General features: G+C 38.1%; 1 pseudogene; it reads right to left on the reverse strand.

Annotated features, from left to right (window-relative positions):
- Nucleotides 1-5,351: 5,351 nt before the first annotated feature.
- LOC116639599 lies at nucleotides 5,352-6,225 on the reverse strand (annotated as a pseudogene).
- Nucleotides 6,226-6,901: the final 676 nt, after the last annotated feature.

Genomic DNA, 6,901 nt, shown 5'->3' on the forward strand with positions numbered 1-6,901 from the left:
TGTCTTTCTCTGACTGACTTATTTCGCTTAGCAAAATACCCTCTAGTTCCATCCATGTTGTTGCAGATGGCAAGATTTCATTATTTTTGATGGCTGAGTAATAATCCATTGTATCGGTTTAAATTATTCCATCCAACTGAGCCTCTGATAAAAGACACTATCAGGGCACTGGGGTGACTCAGTCATTTAAGCATCCAACTCTTGATTTTAGCTCAGGTCATGGTGTCAGGTTCATGAGATAGAACCCCACGTTGGGCTCCTCATTCAGCGGTGGTCTATTTTTCTCCCTCTCCCTCTGCCCCTCCACTCACATGTCTCCCTCTCTCTCATTCTCTCTCAAATAAATAAATAAATACATAAATACATCTTTAAAAAGAACACTATCAATGCCAAAAGAGTGACTACTTAGGTCCAGTTAGTTAAAGAGCTAGGACTAGATCACAAAATTCTGATTCTTAATCTCATTTTCTTCATTCTTTAGTCATCAAGTACTGTCATATATAGTTTCAGAATAATTATCTAAGTGTACCAGGGATGTTATTATTAAACTATTTTTGCAGGTAAGAAATATGACACTTGGAACAATTCTGTGATTTTATTGGAGTTGCACAGAAGGCCTTACCTCAGAAAATCTTCTGAGACATTCTTTAACTTAAAAAAATTAATATATATTCATTATTTTGTGAAGCTTCTTAAATAGCCTTCCTTCACCTTCACTTCTGTACCTGTTTGAATTCAGCCCAACTTTATACTGCCAGGAGGAAAAACTTTTCCCTACTACCTTAGATTTAGTGACTGGGGGCTTGTGAATTAAACTAATAAAAGAAATTAACAGAAGAAAAAGCACATACTTTTTATTAATATTTATCTGCATGGGAGTTCACAGAAAAGAAATGATACTCAAAGAAGCAATTAGACTTGGGGGCTTATATAACTTTTTAGCAAAGGGAGGTGGGTTTGGGTTTCAAGGGATGGTAATATGTGGGGAAGTAACTAGAAAATATATGAAGGAACTAATGGAAGATAGGAACTATTTTAGTAAGGGCTGCTTTTGCAAATTGATCTTGGTATCAACTCCTCATCTGAGGTGATAAGAGTCCCTTTCTCTCTCTCTGATGAAGGCTTTCCTCAAAGGGAAATTTATGCCCAGCTTTTGGGCAGATAAGAGAAGGCAGAAAACCCTTCTGCCTCACAGTTCCAAAAGCTAGAGCTGTGAGATCAAGGTGTTGGCAGGATTTCTGTATTCTGATGTCTCTCTCTTTGGTTTGTAGATGGCTGTCTTCTCCCTGTATCTTCACATGCTCTTCCCTCTCTACCCATCAGTGGCCATATTTCCTCTTCTTATAAGGACACCAGTCATATTGGATTAAGGCCCACTCTTATGACCTCATGTTAACTTTATTACCTCTTTAGAGACCCAATTTCCAAATACAGACACATTCTGAGGTACTTGGGGCTTTAACATAGGAATTTCTAGGCAGAGAGAGGTACACAATAACAGCCCATAGCAAGTCACTTCAAGGGAGAGGTACACAATTCACAAGCCCATAACATTTCTTCAATTACTCCTTGGGAGTCCATTTGTCCTTGATGGGAGGCTAACAATCTCTGTCTTGGTCTCCATAGCACTTATGACAGTGTTTCTCAAACTTTAATGTACATGCACATTACTTGGAAGTCCTGATAAAGATACATTTGGATTCAGTAAGGAGGAGGAGTATTGCTATTCTGCATGCTTCCAAATGATGTCATTATAATGCACCACATTTTGAGTTGCAGAGTTCTCTCTTTCTCTCTCAATATTTTTAAATTTTTTTAAATTGAAAAAATTTTAAAATGCTTTAAATTTCCCAGTTGCTGGGAATTTTTTTTTTAATTTCCCAGTTGCTGGCATGAATAATCATTCCACTCAGCTGGTCCTGTCTCACCTTGGACTTACTGAGGCTAATTGATGTTCTGCTTTGTTTTATTTTGTTTTTTTTTTTCCTGGGTTCCCAATAAATATCTTGACATGAGGATTCATACATCTTCATTTAATAGAACAGTGTGGTCTGACTTACTGGAAGTGTGAGTTCTGGTTTTCAGTGCAGTTCAATATAACATAGATAATGTTTATTGTAACTTGTTTATAAATGTCTCCCCAGAGTAACATGTTAATGAACTTTCACTTTAATTCTTTAATTCCTCAAAGTTGTTTGAACTAAAATGCATTCTAAGTGGCATTATAAAATAAAGAGTAAACATAAAATAAAACATTATAAAATCTTTATAAATTAAATATATTGACATTTCCTGGGCTCTTCTTCTTTTATAATAGCTCATTAGCACAAAAATAAAATTATTTTAATTTGGACTTAAGAATTACTATTAGTCACTCCTCTGGGAGTTAGGCATTACTGGTTCTCTCAGGAAGTTCACATTTTTAATCCTAAATAATAATGTAAAAGGGGGATGCTGCTGTCAGTGTTACATTATATACATAATAGCAGGTTTTTTATAACCATTACCTTAAAACTAATAAATATTAACATGTCAGTTGAATAAATGGATGGATAAACAAGGGACTGGTTGGTGGAGTAAATGAACATGATATATTTACAAAGTATCTAAAAATAAAGGTGAAGAAGTATTGGTGAAACATCTAGTTGCATTGTCAAAGCTGTTAAGTCTTTCTGGGGAGTTTATATTTGATAGTGTAGGAAATAAGGTCATGAAAGTTTTTGGTTTTAGACACAGGCTTCCTGATGGGGCCTCTTTCCTCAAGTTACATGAGCTTGTACTAAAAATATCGACAGCAGAACAGTAAAAATATGGTAAATCTGGCTTCAGCTACACCGGCAAGATGCATGAACAACAGCCCCTGTACTTCCCTGAAGGAAGCTCACGTATTTATGCACACTCATGAGAGTCAGCAGCAGAGCCTCTGCCGATCCCCTCCATTATTTGCCTCCTTTAGGCTCCTGACAGCAACTCCTGCTACTTGTCACAAGCTTGATACTCTCCCTATTGACATAATCTCAAATTTCTACTGTCACCATTTTGAAGCGAAGGAACTAAGACAAGTCAGAACTGCCTTAGGCCCTGAGTGAATGCAGATACTTAGGATGCAAGAGGAAAAAAAGATGAAGCCAGGGGGTGAGATCACTGTACAAATATACACTGTCACATTCTTCACACTAGCCAGAGGTAAGTCACAAATTCCATTATCCGAAAAAAATGAAACAAAATCAGCTATATTAATCAGATTATATTCAGCCATAAAACTTGTCATTTATTCTATATAGGAATATTTTTCAGGCCCTGAAAACTACTGAGAAAAATCTACCCCTGAGGAGTTTCCCAGAATATGGCACCATGAAATGTGAATAGCATTATAGTCTGTCCCATAGACATTATTCAAGGAATATTTATTGATTTATATAATTGATTTGCTAAAACAATTAGGGTAACTGTAACGTATTTGTTATAGTTCCTCAGTGTAAGCTAAATAGATATTGTCATGGTTGTATAAAACTAATTTAACAAAGGAATAATACATCTAGATTTTAAATCTTTAATGATCTGACTTATCTGAAGTTTAGAAGATCTAGAGGAATAAATGTGTTGCATTTCTTTAGTAAAATGTGTTTACTATCTCCTTACTGTAGGCTGAGGATATGGTTTCACAGTTGCTGATAATTTCCCTGAATCACGGGTCTTGGGTGACAAAATGTACTTCAAAAACAAAGTAGTAGAGTTCTAATTGTGGCAGGAAAGACCAATCTTGTCAATTTTGGATTTATTTTATGATTACATTACTTGTATACCACCTTAATTCAGGGTTCACGTACTGTGAAAGACAATGGCTTAAGTACTGAGGGTGAATACGAATAAGAACAGGCTGTATCTACAGTTCATAAAGTAAGGTAAAAATTTAATAGACACGATGAACAATTTGTTCGTCTAAACCCAAAAGTTTATTTCAAATTAGGTAGCATGGAGTCTATAAAATTATTATATACACATAAAGAATTGTTCTCACTCCTCTAAGTAGGTTATATTCAAAGAGAGAAAGTGAGCCCCGCCACTCCAGGAAACAGTTTTCTAATAATTTCAGTGACCCGAAAGGAAGCGGTTCATGCAACAAATAGAGGATTAATTGCTCTACAGAATTAAGTTTAGACAGTCTGTGAAAAAAAAACTTGAATTCTTGTACATTTCAATAATACAATTAGGAAGGGATACATCCTTCAATTCACTTTTACTTGTAATGTTCTGATACTTACCCATATGTTCAGTTAGTTTTTTGAAAACTTAAATATTGCTATGTTCCACTAGAAAGTTCAGAGAACCCTAGGGTACCTATTGAGTGAAAACATTTGAAGTCATAGCACTGAAATAGCTTTAAGAAGATGTAAACATTACTTACTAACAATTTTCTTGAGAAATGTAGACCTTTATAAACAAATATTGGTTAGGAAAATGGACGTCTAATGTGGGACACATGCTCTAAAACAATCCTACTGATGTCCATTTAATTAATTTTGGTATTCAAATGTAAAGCTGATTTCTTAACTACCTCTTATCCCTAGCAAATTATGGTGGAAGGTTTTGCTAAAGGTTAGAGCACTAAACACAAAGTTACTCCCAGTACTTAAAGGAAAAGGGACTAAGCCATAGTGAAACAATTATAACAGGTGGTGTGCAAGTAATATAATCATAAAATAAATCCAAAGAAAAATCTGTTTACAGATGAATATGAAATTACTGAAATCAGTGACATTCTGAGAAAGTTAATAAGAAAAATTAGGGCCATTCTTAAAAAAAGATTATATTGAAATAAAATTATGTAAAAAATAATTGAAATGTCATTGAGAACTCTCCATTTTAAATGTTTGTCTTCATAGGGTGAGATTGTCTTTAGTTAAATACCCGGCCCTCTCAATAGAAAATAAGAAGATAAGTATACTCCCAGAGACCTAGTCATACAATTTTAATGAATTAGTTGCAAAGAATTTTGGAATCTATCCATTGTTTGAAAAAAAAAATGGATCAATATTCTTTATGAAAAAACTAAAAGTAGTTGTTTCTAAGAGGCATTTTTTTAATTTCAGATCTTTTTTATTTGTTCAAATTTATTTAACAGGAGTGACTGAAATAAAAAATGAAATTAAGTCTCATCATCATGGAAATGGCTTTAAGAAAAAATGGATCAGATGAATATTATTGCATCCCATTTTGAACCAGTAAATAGTTGCCAACGATAAACAGCTAATAGTCTGTCAAAAATACTCTAGGTATGTTATATAATACATGCCTGTTCACAGGGGGAAAAAACTAGGTAAAAAACTTACCTGAACTAGTTGATTCCATCACAAGACAAGCACAAAAGCACCACTCATGCCTCTGAGAACATTGCACCATGCGCCCTTGAAAAAAGCTTTGGTTCCTTCATCGAGAGCAAACTTCCTCCAGTAGTCAAGCATGCTCGTGTACAAGATGTCAGTTCTTTTGTGTTCTGACTGCATCATTATACTGACACAAACAGTGTCAAATGGATAGGGAGTCAACCCAGCAACCGCTGTGATGGATTGTGCGATCATCCAGCTGATGAAGATGTGAGTATTCTTGGGATCTGGAAGCATGCTCTTTGCAGTGTCAGAGATACCAAAGTAGGCAGCTGGGTAGATGAGAATACCTTGGACAGACACATTAAAGCCTGGTACAGGCCCTTCATCCTATCAGATTTGTAGATCTTAACCAGGCAGCCACCAAGGCCTCTGAATTTCCTTTCAACTCTAGCTCTGCCCACATCAGCTGCTAGATGGGTGTGGGCAGCAGCAAGAGGATACACAAAACACAAGAATGTGGCCCCACTGGCACCACCTAATGCCAGACTCCCTGTAAAGTAGTGCAAAAACTGGGTTCTCTTGTCCACACAACCCAGGAAGAGCTTCTATTTATCCCTGAAGGAAAAGTTGAGAGCCTGGGTGGGGAAGCATCTCATGACATTGGTCAGGTTACCATGCCAGAAGGACAGCACTCCCTGCTCCTCAGGGGTATGAGCCACACAGTCTATAATGCCCTCCCTACTGCTTATCTGTGGTGATTTGCCTTCTGGCATGCTGCACTTGCAGCAGCAGCTTGACCCACTTGATGGATGCTACCACGGTCTTGGAGATGGCCATGGCCACTCCACCTGCCAGGCAGTCCTTGGCAAACAAAGGACACAGCGCCATCTGTCATGTTGAAAGGAAAGAGGAGGTGGGAGACTGCAGGACTGCAGTAGGAACTGGCTGGGACTTTAGGAGATATATTTTAATATTTAAGGAGTCATTGTCAACTCCATAGAGCAAATTAATATGCTTTCTTAGCTTGCAATTTTTAAAAGCTTTTAAAAGCATTATTGAAGGAAGGGGGAAAGATGGTGGAGGAGTAGGGGACCCTATTTCAACTGGTCCCTGGGATTGAGCTGGATATCTACCAGACCACCCTGAGCACCCACAAAACCAGCCTGAGATGTAAGAAGATCTGGATCTCTACAAACAGAATATCGCAGCCGGTTGGTTTTGACATATGAAGCCGGGAGCCGTGATTCTGCGGGCAGATATCGGAGGATAAATGGCAGCGGGACGATGCCTGGCCGTGGGGATCCTACACCGCCGGTGAGCAACAGCCTCGCACTCTGGGGACTGGGCACAGACTCGCAGACTGGTAGCGGCGGAGGAAAGGACTTTAGGGCAGCCCCCAGGGCTGAAATCCGGAGCAGTGGGGTCGCACAGGCAAACTGGGAGCGGCTGGTGGTTTTAGAAGCACAAAGGGCAGAGATGGGCCCCGATCTGGAGGCAGGACTGGGAGCGCTGCGGAGGGGCACACAACCCAGGCTGCTGCAGTTTATAGCAGCACGGACAGAAATGGAGAC

Source organism: Phoca vitulina, unplaced genomic scaffold, assembly GCF_004348235.1.
Source record: "Phoca vitulina isolate PV1807 unplaced genomic scaffold, GSC_HSeal_1.0 scaffold2, whole genome shotgun sequence".
Taxonomy (NCBI): domain Eukaryota; kingdom Metazoa; phylum Chordata; class Mammalia; order Carnivora; family Phocidae; genus Phoca; species Phoca vitulina.